General features: G+C 41.0%; 1 protein-coding gene across 1 annotated transcript in view; it reads right to left on the minus strand.

The window, feature by feature from the left end:
- PIK3AP1 (phosphoinositide-3-kinase adaptor protein 1) overlaps positions 1-16,435 on the minus strand; it is a 129,077-nt gene that overhangs the window by 97,223 nt on the left and 15,419 nt on the right. The window lies entirely within an intron of this gene.

Below are 16,435 nucleotides of genomic sequence, written 5' to 3' on the forward strand. Positions count from 1 at the left end.
AACCCGTTCACACTGCCTAAAATCCTGTGTTAAAAGGAAAATTCCCGGGTCTACATGCTAGACCCGTGAATTTGGCTCCAGTGAGAACGGGGTATTAGTAAATTGCAACTGGAGAACATTTGTGAAATGTTTTTTTTTATTTTTTTAAAGGGGAATCATTTACAAGGCAAAACCATGCCTTGTAAATGATTGCCCCTTTCCAAAAAATGGTGCATACACACTGTAAAATATGCACAATATGTTGTTCCGAATTGCAGAGAAATGTCATATGTGTATATTTGTACCAAATACCAAATGATGTTACACAATTGGCTTGAAAGCATTGTAGCATAACATTTTAATGCAGATACAGCAACAATTATATACAGTATATAGATATGCTGCATATTATTTTAATCAGCAAAAGCTGCTTGTGCTTCAGATTTGCACATCGAAAAAGGTGAAAAAGGTCATGTAACAAACATGAGCTATTTTGACAGAGCAAAGTATATTTTGGATTTTAAGGTTAGAAATATTTAAAAAAAAAAAATGTTGCAAATGTGCTGTAATAGAGCTTACACACGGTGATGTATACACTATTTTTCGATTCGATTTTGCTTACAGAAGCAAAATAGATTACAAAATCAAATGGGCATCGAATGGTTTTTCTACATTCGATGCAGATTCAATCCCAATGCACGATCCCATATAGTGTAAATCGAATAGAAAAATAGTATTGGCAGCCAAGAATATATAGTGGAAATCTAATGTGCTCACTCCAGAGTTCGATTCACTGTCCATCTCCTGCCTAAAGCCAGTGTTGATCTAATAGCAAATCGAATGCACATTGAATGGAAAATCAAATAGAAAATAGTGGAAATCAAAAAGAAGTAGAAAAAAATTTCAGAGCAGGTCGAATAGTCCATATCTAATAGAAATTGAATCAAAAAACAGAATTGAACCGTGTGTACGCACCATAATTGTTTACTGGTTATTGATTTACATCATTGCCAATTCAACGTGTCCTCAAAATACCGAGCTATATTTATGTTTGACTTGTAGAGCTGTTTTGTGTGAGACTTTCTAACTCGGCTACATCCTGGCTTGCAACTAATTTACTATACAATGCTGTGTGATTGAACTAGTAAGTTTTCTAAAACTTATAGAATTCTTCAGGGTTTTGAAAGTTGGCATGGTCACAATACAACATTGTTTATATGTGTATACAACTGTGAACCATTGACCTGGACTATACTCAATAAACGTGCAAAAGCCAAGTGCAAATGATGTTTAATAATGCATCTCACCGAATTTATGCAAATAAATATGTTTTTATAGGTAAGCACATCAATTTGCCAGATACGGTGGCAGAGTCTATGTAGCTGCAAAGCAGCGTGTTACTGTGGTTTAAGATACAACACCTTGGCTCTGAGAAATAAAGGTGTGTATTAAACAGGATGCTATGGTGTCATGTGTAATACCCCCCATTTTGTTTGTGCTTATTAGACAGTTGCATATATATAACGCTGGTCCCTGGTTCCAGAGATGGCCACACTGCACACCCTCCAGCCACGTTCTTCAATACTTACCTCAAAGGCAGTGGTCAGGGAACAGGGGTAAATGACCCCAAATGGGGTAAAAACTAAATTTCTGAGGATAATGGACGGTCGCGGTGCAGAGACAGCCAGGAATGCCTATGAATCTATAAGCATACAATTTTATTTCATTGCATATAGAATTTATCTAGATTCTATATGCATGCCCGGCTGTGTCTGTTACAGAAGATTAGTGTACAAGGGCCTGATGCAGTGCAGTGTTTAAGGCCTTTGTGTATAACACACTTCCCTGCATGATGCCCCTGGCCCCGCCCCCAAGTCCGTCCACTTCTTCAGTAGAGGCGACTAGTTGCTGCACCATCTCGGCAGTGCGCAGTCTGTACCGAGTTCCTTTGCCTGGTAATATATAAATATATATATATAAATATATTTTGGGGTAAAGGGTAAAAAAGTACCCTGACCCCTGGTCTAAGGATTCCCGGTGAGGCAGTCAATATCCTGGCATATTGCACATTAGTAGCATGAAAATAAGAAGAAAAATGGTGCCGCAGACCTGTGCATATGCAGTACACTCTAGTACAGTGCTAGAGTTTACTAGTGCTCCATGTTGTTGGAAGCTGGCTAGAGAGTTTATAGGCTCTGTTTATACGTATAATAGGTATTCAGGCATAGTACAAGTGGAGCCGCTTTCATTAGAGCGGCTCCTGGCAATTCTATCGCCATTCGCCGTTCTCCGCCAGCCACGGGGGCCCCATTCTCCCGGAAACTCTGCAGCCCTCCGCCTGTCTCCCTGCTCTGCCCCCACTCCCTACCCATTTCCTTAAACCTTCTGTCCCTGCTCCCCGCCGCCTTACTGACGGGGATGCACATGACCGTCAGCGGCTCCATCTGTAGGTATTCAGGCATAGTAGGTTTTCAGGCATAGGGGGGTATTCAATCTAGGATCACGGCTGTCGATCCCTGCCGACAGCCGTGATCCTGGCCCGTTTGTGGTCAGCCCGACAGCTGAACGATAGGCGGGATTCAATGTCCCGCCTGCCGATCGGCTCAAAGGGGGCGTGGCCGCGAAAACGGCCGTGGATTGACGATCTGCGGCCGGGATTGCGACAATCCACGGCCGTTATCGGCAGAACCGGCCCGCCAGCTTCTGAAGTCGGGTCCGTTCTGCCGTGATCCCGCTTCAATGCTGTCGCTAAAGACAGCATTGAATAGGGAGCCGCCGCTATTTCTCCAGTCGGAAATAGCGGCGACACATTGAATACCCCCCATAGTAGGTATTCAATTTACTTTATTTGCAAGGCAAAGTAGGCAAAGTATTTCCCATATATTGCCTAACAAACTGTACATAAGGCATTGTTAACAATTCCTAGGCAAAGTAGGTAATGAAGATCATTTACTGATTTGCCTAACACATTTCAGGTATTGCGCACAATACCTAGACATTCTAACAAATTTGAGCTGTCACATGTGTATCTAAGATTTATTTATTTATTGTAATTTATGTTAATGAACCAGACATAGGGCTGCAGTGCTGATTGAAACTATTTAAGTGTATGATTATGGTTTATACTTACCTGACCCCTGATGGTATTCCATCCATCACATTGGTAAAGTAGCAGGCCAGTATCTCTAGTATACTTTGAAAGTGAATAAGATGCAAAATTAAAAGAACACTATAGTAAACTACTCCACCTTCAGCATCACAATGCTACGTGTAAGAGGATCACAAAGTCTTCTTAGCTATATTTTTGTTTAATTTGTTTAATAAGAATTGTTTTGTACGGATCATTTACAGTAGCTATTCACAAAGCCATTCAGGGGTATTCAATGCCGTGGGCGAGCGGCGACAATGAGCAGGGCTTCCTGCTCGCTGTCACCACTCACCTTGTCAGTATTCAACGCACCCCCCTCATACGCCAATTCCCCCTTGCTCTGTTTTTTGAGCGAGGGGGAATCGGCGTATGCGGCTCCAGAAGCAGCGAGACTCGCGGCTAAATACAGGGACTTTTCTGCATTATTCGCTGTTTGGGGGAATCCTCACTGCCCTGTGACGGCGAGGATTTCCCCAGAACGTTGAATAGGGCGAGCGGCTGGCGAGGGGGTTAAACAGCGAGGATCGCTGGTTTTCTGCAATCCTCGCTGTTTAACCCCCTCGCCGGCCGCATTGAATACCTGCCATAGGCTGTTGTAAGTAAGAGTGACATTATCCTATTCTATCATACCATCATACTGCCCCCTGTAGTGCCAAGAAAGCTGCTTTATTCACCTAATCTCAAACCTGTCCAACAACTCCTGCCCTCAACAAGAACGCACAGGCTTTGACACCATTTTAAAGGTAAAATTTACACCATGCACCATAAAATTTCCTCTATATGGATCCATGCATTCACCCACCCTTTACACCACTCACCTTGTTACCCTTGTTACTTTCTGAGCGATGCTAGATCGCTCAGAAAGCTCAGCAAGATCACTTAGCACACAGTGATGTGTCAAAGCTGTGTGCTGAGGGATCTGCCAGGGTGAGAACACTGGCCCTGACCGGTGATTAAGTAGATTTATCCAGCATGCTGGATATTAAACGCCAGCGATTGCAACACGCTGGGCTGCGTATTGCTATCACTATGGCCCCTACACATGGAGCAATGTAGGGGCATTTTCTAATCTACTGAGATCACTTAGAAAATGCCCCGAAATCACCCTATTAGTCCTCCCAGAACTGTCCTCTCCTGATGTGCCACTTACTTGCCTGAATGCTTCTCAGTATTTTTTTATTTTTTTTCTGACTCATTCTATCTTTTGGGATGTCTCAAGACTGTTCTTTTCTTATCTCTCTTTTAACTCTTCTCTTTCCGCTACCACATATGCCATTATGAAACTCAGTGCTATGTGTCCTCATCTGAACTTTCTTCTTCTTATGGGACATAAACACGCTGAGATGTGTACTGAACTTTTGTGCTGAGTGACTTAGGGTAAGGGATTGTAAATTGTGGGTTGGTATTACAGAAGGGGGCTTATGAGGGTATAAATTGCAGTGGCCATTTTAAACTCATTGCATTCATTGCTCCATGGTTAGTTTGGTTGGTTTGCCTTGTAAACGCTCCACTGTGCTTCGAGTGCTTATCTTTGTTTTTGGTTTCCTTAAGCAAAGTGCCTTTTGTCATGGATCAGTGCCAGTTAGGTGTATTGTACTGCCAGGCTGTTGCAGTGACCGAGATGGACCAAGTGAGAAGAAGAAGGGAGATGAGATTTGCTTGGTCTTGACTCCCTGTCTCATAAGCCACTGCTCCTCGAGATTCCTGAGAATAATCCTAAAGACTACATGAACTATCTGCATATGGATGAGGAGATGCTGCAACTGGTAAGGTTATCATACCTCCCAACAGTCTCGATTTCAGCGGGACAGTCCCGATTATCAGGGCCTGTCCCGCTGTCCTCCCGCGGCCGGCAGTGTCCCACGGTGAGGGGGGCTGTTGGGAGTCCCCCTGTCGGCTACTAAGCAGTGGGGAATAAACGCTGTGCGCATGCTAACAGCGTCTATTCCCGTAGCCAGGGGGCTGGGGGCATGGCTAGAGGTCTGGGTCATGCCCCCATAGCGGCAAAATGGGGGCGTGGCCTCGCTGGAGAGCCGCAAGTATAGGCCGCGCCCCAAATTAGGTCGCGCCTGCGTCCCGCATCCGACTCCTCCAAAGTTGGAAGTTATGGGTTATGGTATAAATGATAGATTGACTCTAATGCCCGGTACACACCAGGACGATGGTGCTCGTGAGTGGGTCGTCACAGGAACGTACGACCCACTCACAAGCTGACGACGCTGCCGACCCACCGCGAAAATGCCCCTGATGTGTCTGCGATCCGATTACGACCCCCACCCACTACAATGGTTGTTTCTGAGATCCTACCTGCAGCAGGTAGGATCTCAAAAAAGTCAGTCCGTCCGACCCGTGGGGCCGCGCATCAGATCAGGACCGCACCAAATGGGCAGCGAAATGGCCGATTTACATACAATCGGTCAAGATTGTATTTCATTTTGCTTGTTCTGGGCCATATCGTCCTGGTGTGTACCCCACATAAGTTGACACCTTTAAATGGATAACATACTCAAGGTCGACAGTGACAGAATGTCGACCACTAATGGTCGATAGTGGGCAAGTCAACACCTTTAAATGGTTGATATACTCAAGGTCAACAGTGACAGCATGTCGATGAAGTAAAAAGTTGACATAGACATGGTCGACACGGGAAAAGTTGACACATTTAGTTTATGTTTTGTGTCTATGTCAACATATGTCAAAACCGTATAAGTGTACTGCGTCCCCTCGCATAACTCGCTGTGCTCCCCATATGCTCGGCGCGCTATAATATTCTCCCTCCTTGCTCTAGTGGATGGTAAAGTATTAACCAAGTCATTTTGAAAAAGGGGTTTGTTGGATGTGGGATATGGCGCTACACCGGGTCAAGCACAATGTATGAGTGGGGATACTTAGCTTGGGTGTTTTCGGGTTCTTTTTCTCTTCTCCCTCTTAATACTTCCTTCGCGTGTTTTTCTCGTCCAATTTTTTGGGGGGAAAAAACAGAAGGAATAGAAATATTTTAAGTTGGAACGGGGGTGAGAATTTGTTTCCAAGATATTATTGTTTTTGTCCCAGTTTTCCGATATTTCTCACCTCACTTACTATGTATGTAGTGAGGGTAAGCTTATCTGGGTTTCTTTATATTGGGTGATGATCTTTGAGAGGCGTACCTCACTTACACTTTTCTGCATATGAGAACTCTCATCAAGGTATCTTTATCAAAAGACTGCGTACCAGTACTCACGATTGATAGTATGTGTACACGTGCATCAAGGTATCTTTAATTAGTCGAGGCTGACTTCTTGTCCAGTAGAAAACGGTTTTTATTTTACAGTATAAAATTTTTTTTTTTTTTTTTTTAATATTTGGTTAAAAACGGAATTTTAGTATAATCCGTATATTTCTACTGTCTGCTGGTGGAGGAGCACTGTTGTTCCCTTCAGGAATAGGGCAGGATTAGTGTTGGGCCACTGACCGGTAAGTGGACTCCGCGACTGTGAGAAAAAAAGTTCTCTTTGTCCTACCTTTTTCTCAGGGGGCAATCAGGTTCCTCAAAAAAAGGTTTCCAGCAGAGAGTTAGAATCCAAGGTCCACTCAAAAGCAAGTCCTCCTGCCGACGCGTTTCGAGATGTGCATCTCTTTGTCAAGGCATGGAGGACCTGCTTGTGTACTTGCTTTATATGAGTGAGGATAATCCAAAGATGGCTTCACTTCCTGTTCCTGTTTCCGTTTTTCTTATTGTGTAATTAGACAAGAAATAACACAATACAATAATGTTAGTGCACAGTGTTCAATGGCCATTCGAAAGTATGGTAGATGAAACCATTAACCCAAAGCCTACACGATAATGTTCTTATTATCATGGGTGTGTAAAGATGGCGGCCACTGCTTGATAGTATTATGCCCTAGGTTGGGTGTAGAAAGATGGCGCCCGGCATTTTATCGTTTTGAAGATATAAGTATATACCCGTATGGTGGCTAAGGGGTAGTTAGAAGGGAGCCTCTGTGGGCGTCAGCGCGTCCTCTTTGGCGGTGATGAGAGACCGTCCACATTTCGGGAGATGTCCGTCCGGGTGCCTCTCCGCGCGGGTGCAGCAAGATGGCGTCCGTCATTTTGCTAGAGTCTTCTGATAGGTGGGTGTAGTAAGATGGCGGCTCCGTGATTCTGTATTCGGCGCTTTGCTGGTGACGCGGGCGTCGCTGTTCCTCCCCCCGCTAGGTGTAGCAAGATGGCGTCTCCTAGTCTGCTGAGATTTCCCATTGAACGCATGATAGGGTGTAGCAAGATGGCGTCCTTCAGTTCTCTGAAATCTACTAGTCAGAGGTTTTCTCCTGTCACGAGTGTTGCTATGGATACATGGAGACTCATTTATCCCGTTGCTCTCTCTCTTCTTATGTGTCTGAACTGTGGAGGACATTTTTAGACGTAAATGGATGGTATTTTTGAATGAATGTCTGTTGAAGTTGATTCTAAGGAGTAAGAAAAATGTAATCAGGACTTTTTTTTATATATAAAAAATATAAGATGGTTTTATATTTCACAAGTGAATAAACAAATATAAGTATAGAGAATGTAATGATTGGAGGGTGGGAGATTTATTGCTATTTTCTCTCCTCTATGTATAAATGAATTTATGATGATTAATTATAGGAGAATGTGATGATTAGGGGGTGGGAGATTTATTGCTATTTTCTCTCCTCTATGTATTTATGACGATTAATTATAGGAACCATTTCAATTCGAAATCATTATTTAGTCCCTTTGGTGTTAAAGTTTTCAAATCGAATATTAATTTCATTTCTGACTTGGCAAGATTTGTTTCAATGTTTTTATCCTTCCAGCTTGATTTTATTTGTTTGAGACCCATAAATTTTCTGATGTTTGTTGTTGAGCAGTTATGTTGATTTTTAAAGTGATTGGACAGGTTATGAGTTTCCAATCCTTTACGAATGTTTCTTAAATGCTCAGACATTCTTATTTTTAATGGGCGGGTTGTTCTCCCTATATATGAGAGACCACATGTACATTCTGCCAAATATACAACGTTGGAGGAGTGGCAGGTTATGAACTTGCTGATAAAGATACCTTGATGAGAGTTCTCATATGCAGAAAAGTGTAAGTGAGGTACGCCTCTCAAAGATCATCACCCAATATAAAGAAACCCAGATAAGCTTACCCTCACTACATACATAGTAAGTGAGGTGAGAAATATCGGAAAACTGGGACAAAAACAATAATATCTTGGAAACAAATTCTCACCCCCGTTCCAACTTAAAATATTTCTATTCCTTCTGTTTTTTCCCCCAAAAAAATTGGACGAGAAAAACACGCGAAGGAAGTATTAAGAGGGAGAAGAGAAAAAGAACCCGAAAACACCCAAGCTAAGTATCCCCACTCATACATTGTGCTTGACCCGGTGTAGCGCCATATCCCACATCCAATAAACCCCTTTTTCAAAATTACTATTCGGGTTACTTAGGAACCCTTTTTCCTGTTTAGTAGTGTTTCTCTATCCATCTTTTCTGTTTGTTGTATGGTATCTTCTAGTGTTGTTACTTCATATCCTTTGTCCACAAAATCCTTTTTCATGTTGTCCATTTGTTGTTTACATGTTGCTGGGTTGCTGCAGTTGCGCTTCACTCTCAAAAATTGACTTTTGGGGACCCCTTTTAACCATAATGCATGGTGTTGGCTGTCTGTGGAAATATAGGAGTTTATATCTGTTGGTTTTTTGTATGTCTTTGTGTTTATTTGTCCTCCGGTTGTGTATATCGTTAAATCCAAAAAGTTGATTGATTCCTTACTGTGAGTGAAGGTAAATTTAAGATTTAATGTGTTATTGTTGAGTTCTTGAAGAAAACTTAGGAGGTTTTCTTCGGTGTCTTCCCAAAGCAATAAGACATCGTCTATATATCTATACCACTTTTTTAGGCTTGTGCCCCAAGCTACGCTCCTGTATATGTGTTCTTCCTCCCAGAACCCCATGAATAGGTTCGCGTAGCTTGGGGCAAATTTAGTGCCCATGGCTGTACCCGTGCGTTGCATGTAGAACGCCCCATCAAAAAAGAAGAAATTGTTGTTAAGGATAAACTTTATTGCCTCCTGGATGAAGATTTTTCTTTCTTGTGTATATTCAGTCTTTTCCAGAGCCCAGGCTATCTCTTCAATACCTTTTTCGTGCTTAATGCAGGTGTATAGCGATGTTACATCCACCGAGGATAGAGTGCTGTTTTCGTTCCAACTGAAGGTCTTTATTTTTTCTAGTGTGTCATTCGTGTCCTTCAAATATGACGGTATTTTTTGTACCATTGGTTGTAGGAGGCTATCTATCAGAGATGATAATTTTGAGGTCAAGCTGTTTACTCCCGCTATAATTGGTCTTCCCGGGGGGTTGGACAGGCTTTTATGCACTTTTGGAAGTGTATATATAGTAGGTGTTATTGGGTTTTGGATGTTTGAATATTCATATTCATCTTTGGATATGCCCCCTTTTTGTAAGTGTGTGTCCAACAGTTGTTTGAAGTCTTTTTCTATTCTATGAGATGGATCGTTCTTCAATTTGGTGTACGTCTCCGTATCTGATAGTTGCCTCTGTATTTCTTTTGTGTAGTCCTCTCTATCTAGAATTGCTAGACCTCCACCTTTGTCACAAGGCTTGATTATTATAGTTTCGTCCTGGCCCAGATCTTTTATAATCTCTCGTTCCTTCCTTGTGAGGTTAAATTTCACTTTGGGTTTCTTCAGGTTTTCGATTTCTTCTGTGACCACTTTGGCGAAGGTGTCAATGAAATTCCCTTTGATGTATGTTGGATAGAACAAAGACTTCTTCTTCTTTCTAGAGTTGTTTTGAGGCAAGGGTGAGTTTTGGGTTTGTGTATCCTCCATATTATTAGATTCCTTTTCTTTCTCTTTTTCCTTTGTTGCAAAAAATTTTTTTAAAGTTATTTTCCTTACAAACTTTTGAACATCGACAAATTTATTGAAATTGTTCATATGTGATGTGGGGGCAAACTTTAATCCTTTTCTTAGTATTTTCTCTTCCTCCTTTTTTAGTTTTCTTTTACTGAGATTAAAAATATTGCTCGGTTCTTCTGTTGAGCTTTCTCCTGGATTAGGATTTCCTTCCGATTGTTCTTTTCTCTTATTTTTCTTCTTCTTTATTCTAAGTTTGCCTCCTCTGCATCCTCTTATTGTTTTCCTGTTTTTTTTCCTTTTGTTCTGGTTAGCACTCTTTGGGTTTTCCTCGTCGTTACTTCTTTTTTTCCTTTTGTCTGCCTTTGTTTTCGAAAAGGAGATTCTTTGATTGGTGTGGCGCTTTCTTCGCTTACAGACCTTCTGTTGTTAGGGCTTTCCCTTTCAGTGGTTGTACCTCCTCTGTTTTCTCCCTCCTCTTCAAGACGTGATCTTCTCTTTTTTGTTAATGGAAACCTTTTTTTGAGGAACCTGATTGCCCCCTGAGAAAAAGGTAGGACAAAGAGAACTTTTTTTCTCACAGTCGCGGAGTCCAATTACCGGTCAGTGGCCCAACACTAATCCTGCCCTATTCCTGAAGGGAACAACAGTGCTCCTCCACCAGCAGACAGTAGAAATATACGGATTATACTAAAATTCCGTTTTTAACCAAATATTTAAAAAAAAAAAAAAAAAAAAAATTTTATACTGTAAAATAAAAACCGTTTTCTACTGGACAAGAAGTCAGCCTCGACTAAATAAAGATACCTTGATGCACGTGTACACATACTATCAATCGTGAGTACTGGTACGCAGTCTTTTGATAAAGATACCTTGATGAGAGTTCTCATATGCAGAAAAGTGTAAGTGAGGTACGCCTCTCAAAGATCATCACCCAATATAAAGAAACCCAGATAAGCTTACCCTCACTACATACATAGTAAGTGAGGTGAGAAATATCGGAAAACTGGGACAAAAACAATAATATCTTGGAAACAAATTCTCACCCCCGTTCCAACTTAAAATATTTCTATTCCTTCTGTTTTTTCCCCCCAAAAAATTGGACGAGAAAAACACGCGAAGGAAGTATTAAGAGGGAGAAGAGAAAAAGAACCCGAAAACACCCAAGCTAAGTATCCCCACTCATACATTGTGCTTGACCCGGTGTAGCGCCATATCCCACATCCAACAAACCCCTTTTTCAAAATTACTATTCGGGTTACTTAGGAATAACCCTTCAGGGTGTAGGATAGGCAGCAAAACAGCGAGAATTACAGCGCCTAGGAGATTGTCTTACCAAATATTTATCACTTGTGTTTAAACCTATTCCTAATAAGACAAGAACCAAGGCAGCAGTATGTTCAAACACAGAGATAGAAGAAACGAAAAGATTGGAGAAGCATTTAAGTTCAACTTCACAGATGAAACCATCGAAATGACAGAAGAGAATTTGGAAACAGCAATGAACAGACTAGGAGACTGGCTCTTGAGAGATAATAAACTGTGGTGGGAGGTGGCCACACTAGAAAAGTATAAAACAGAACATGTAATACCTAAGGGTCTCAAAATGAACAAACAACCAAGCTTTCAGGATGCATCAGAAAATTTCACCACGGAATGGAACGAAGCATTAGATAGATGCTCCTTCACTTTAATTGAGTTAATTCTAAAAGAAAGGAAAGGCACCCTAACAAAAATAAACGAAAGAATAGAAATACTACAAACTTTAATCGAACCTTACAAAAAACTAGCAAACTTCGATTCCCTGGAAAAAGAGATCATTGATAAAATCGAAAGGAACACGGATTTCCTCATAAAAAAGAAACAAGGAAAGCTACAACGGGATTTCGACTACTATAAGTTCGGTATAGTAACAAGAAGAAGAACAGACAGAATGGAGCGTCAAAAAAGGAACGGAAGATCAAGGAGTAGAATACATCCACCCAGAAGAGAAGAACACCCACAGAGGAAGGAATATACAAACCTTCACAACAAACAACCCTCCATAAGAAGGAGCCCTCCATGGAGACATAGAAATAACCATTTTAGATCACCAGAAAGAAGGAACCACACACATAGAACATATCCATCTCAAAGGTACTATAGACGGGAGAAGGAACAATATGGAGGAACATACGAGAGACGGGACCAAAATTTACGAAACAACAGAGAAAGAAGATACGAGAGAGAGGAACCACGATACGCAAGAAAAGACTACAATAGAGATTATGAAAGACACGATTACAAATGGACAACACCTAGAAGATCATCCAGGAGCAATACAAGAGAGAGGAGAGCAGAAGGAAAACACAACTACAGAAGGGATGAACGTAGAGATGAAACCCACAGAGGAATTCAAAAACGAAGAGAAATTCTGACACCAAAAACTACAATACTGAGAATGAGATATCATACATCACAAGAACCAAGCACATCCTACTATGTAAAGGACAGTTACCCCACACCCCCAGGTAATGAGGAAGAAGAATCACCAAATCATGGAGAAAGAGAACAAAGAGAAAACCCATTAACAAAAAAGAGAAGATCACGTCTTGAAGAGGAGGGAGAAAACAGAGGAGGTACAACCACTGAAAGGGAAAGCCCTAACAACAGAAGGTCTGTAAGCGAAGAAAGCGCCACACCAATCAAAGAATCTCCTTTTCGAAAACAAAGGCAGACAAAAGGAAAAAAAGAAGTAACGACGAGGAAAACCCAAAGAGTGCTAACCAGAACAAAAGGAAAAAAAACAGGAAAACAATAAGAGGATGCAGAGGAGCCAAACTTAGAATAAAGAAGAAGAAAAATAAGAGAAAAGAACAATCGGAAGGAAATCCTAATCCAGGAGAAAGCTCAACAGAAGAACCGAGCAATATTTTTAATCTCAGTAAAAGAAAACTAAAAAAGGAGGAAGAGAAAATACTAAGAAAAGGATTAAAGTTTGCCCCCACATCACATATGAACAATTTCAATAAATTTGTCGATGTTCAAAAGTTTGTAAGGAAAATAACTTTAAAAAATTTTTTTGCAACAAAGGAAAAAGAGAAAGAAAAGGAATCTAATAATATGGAGGATACACAAACCCAAAACTCACCCTTGCCTCAAAACAACTCTAGAAAGAAGAAGAAGTCTTTGTTCTATCCAACATACATCAAAGGGAATTTCATTGACACCTTCGCCAAAGTGGTCACAGAAGAAATCGAAAACCTGAAGAAACCCAAAGTGAAATTTAACCTCACAAGGAAGGAACGAGAGATTATAAAAGATCTGGGCCAGGACGAAACTATAATAATCAAGCCTTGTGACAAAGGTGGAGGTCTAGCAATTCTAGATAGAGAGGACTACACAAAAGAAATACAGAGGCAACTATCAGATACGGAGACGTACACCAAATTGAAGAACGATCCATCTCATAGAATAGAAAAAGACTTCAAACAACTGTTGGACACACACTTACAAAAAGGGGGCATATCCAAAGATGAATATGAATATTCAAACATCCAAAACCCAATAACACCTACTATATATACACTTCCAAAAGTGCATAAAAGCCTGTCCAACCCCCCGGGAAAACCAATTATAGCGGGAGTAAACAGCTTGACCTCAAAATTATCATCTCTGATAGATAGCCTCCTACAACCAATGGTACAAAAAATACCGTCATATTTGAAGGACACGAATGACACACTAGAAAAAATAAAGACCTTCAGTTGGAACGAAAACAGCACTCTATCCTCGGTGGATGTAACATCGCTATACACCTGCATTAAGCACGAAAAAGGTATTGAAGCGATAGCCTGGGCTCTGGAAAAGACTGAATATACACAAGAAAGAAAAATCTTCATCCAGGAGGCAATAAAGTTTATCCTTAACAACAATTTCTTCTTTTTTGATGGGGCGTTCTACATGCAACGCACGGGTACAGCCATGGGCACTAAATTTGCCCCAAGCTACGCGAACCTATTCATGGGGTTCTGGGAGGAAGAACACATATACAGGAGCGTAGCTTGGGGCACAAGCCTAAAAAAGTGGTATAGATATATAGACGATGTCTTATTGCTTTGGGAAGACACCGAAGAAAACCTCCTAAGTTTTCTTCAAGAACTCAACAATAACACATTCAATCTTAAATTTACCTTCACTCACAGTAAGGAATCAATCAACTTTTTGGATTTAACGATATACACAACCGGAGGACAAATAAACACAAAGACATACAAAAAACCAACAGATATAAACTCCTATATTTCCACAGACAGCCAACACCATGCATTATGGTTAAAAGGGGTCCCCAAAAGTCAATTTTTGAGAGTGAAGCGCAACTGCAGCAACCCAGCAACATGTAAACAACAAATGGACAACATGAAAAAGGATTTTGTGGACAAAGGATATGAAGTAACAACACTAGAAGATACCATACAACAAACAGAAAAGATGGATAGAGAAACACTACTAAACAGGAAAAAGGATGCTCCAAGACAATCAGACACCACAGACAGACAAAAGTGGTCCTTTATAACCAACTATGACACCCAATACAAACAAGTGGAACGAATAATGAAGAAACACTGGCATCTACTTCAGAGAGACCAGGTTTTGAAAGACCTGATACCAGAAAAACCTTGTTTCATTTACCGCAAATCTAGAAACTTGAAGGATGCACTAGTAAAAAGTACTCTACCAACACTAACCAAAGACCTCATCAGAACCAAAGGTTTCCACCGGTGTGGAACCTGCACGGCATGCAGAACTATAAAAGACACTACATCCAAATACACTTGTGTCACAGTAAACAATATAAAATTCAAGATAAACGATTTCATAACCTGCCACTCCTCCAACGTTGTATATTTGGCAGAATGTACATGTGGTCTCTCATATATAGGGAGAACAACCCGCCCATTAAAAATAAGAATGTCTGAGCATTTAAGAAACATTCGTAAAGGATTGGAAACTCATAACCTGTCCAATCACTTTAAAAATCAACATAACTGCTCAACAACAAACATCAGAAAATTTATGGGTCTCAAACAAATAAAATCAAGCTGGAAGGATAAAAACATTGAAACAAATCTTGCCAAGTCAGAAATGAAATTAATATTCGATTTGAAAACTTTAACACCAAAGGGACTAAATAATGATTTCGAATTGAAATGGTTCCTATAATTAATCGTCATAAATACATAGAGGAGAGAAAATAGCAATAAATCTCCCACCCCCTAATCATCACATTCTCCTATAATTAATCATCATAAATTCATTTATACATAGAGGAGAGAAAATAGCAATAAATCTCCCACCCTCCAATCATTACATTCTCTATACTTATATTTGTTTATTCACTTGTGAAATATAAAACCATCTTATATTTTTTATATATAAAAAAAAGTCCTGATTACATTTTTCTTACTCCTTAGAATCAACTTCAACAGACATTCATTCAAAAATACCATCCATTTACGTCTAAAAATGTCCTCCACAGTTCAGACACATAAGAAGAGAGAGAGCAACGGGATAAATGAGTCTCCATGTATCCATAGCAACACTCGTGACAGGAGAAAACCTCTGACTAGTAGATTTCAGAGAACTGAAGGACGCCATCTTGCTACACCCTATCATGCGTTCAATGGGAAATCTCAGCAGACTAGGAGACGCCATCTTGCTACACCTAGCGGGGGGAGGAACAGCGACGCCCGCGTCACCAGCAAAGCGCCGAATACAGAATCACGGAGCCGCCATCTTACTACACCCACCTATCAGAAGACTCTAGCAAAATGACGGACGCCATCTTGCTGCACCCGCGCGGAGAGGCACCCGGACGGACATCTCCCGAAATGTGGACGGTCTCTCATCACCGCCAAAGAGGACGCGCTGACGCCCACAGAGGCTCCCTTCTAACTACCCCTTAGCCACCATACGGGTATATACTTATATCTTCAAAACGATAAAATGCCGGGCGCCATCTTTCTACACCCAACCTAGGGCATAATACTATCAAGCAGTGGCCGCCATCTTTACACACCCATGATAATAAGAACATTATCGTGTAGGCTTTGGGTTAATGGTTTCATCTACCATACTTTCGAATGGCCATTGAACACTGTGCACTAACATTATTGTATTGTGTTATTTCTTGTCTAATTACACAATAAGAAAAACGGAAACAGGAACAGGAAGTGAAGCCATCTTTGGATTATCCTCACTCATATAAAGCAAGTACACAAGCAGGTCCTCCATGCCTTGACAAAGAGATGCACATCTCGAAACGCGTCGGCAGGAGGACTTGCTTTTGAGTGGACCTTGGATTCTAACTCTCTGCTGGAAACCTTTTTTGAGGAACCTGATTGCCCCCTGAGAAAAAGGTAGGACAAAGAGAACTT

Source organism: Crinia signifera, chromosome 6 (genome assembly GCF_055691185.1).
Source record: "Crinia signifera chromosome 6, ASM5569118v1, whole genome shotgun sequence".
Lineage (NCBI taxonomy): Eukaryota > Metazoa > Chordata > Amphibia > Anura > Myobatrachidae > Crinia > Crinia signifera.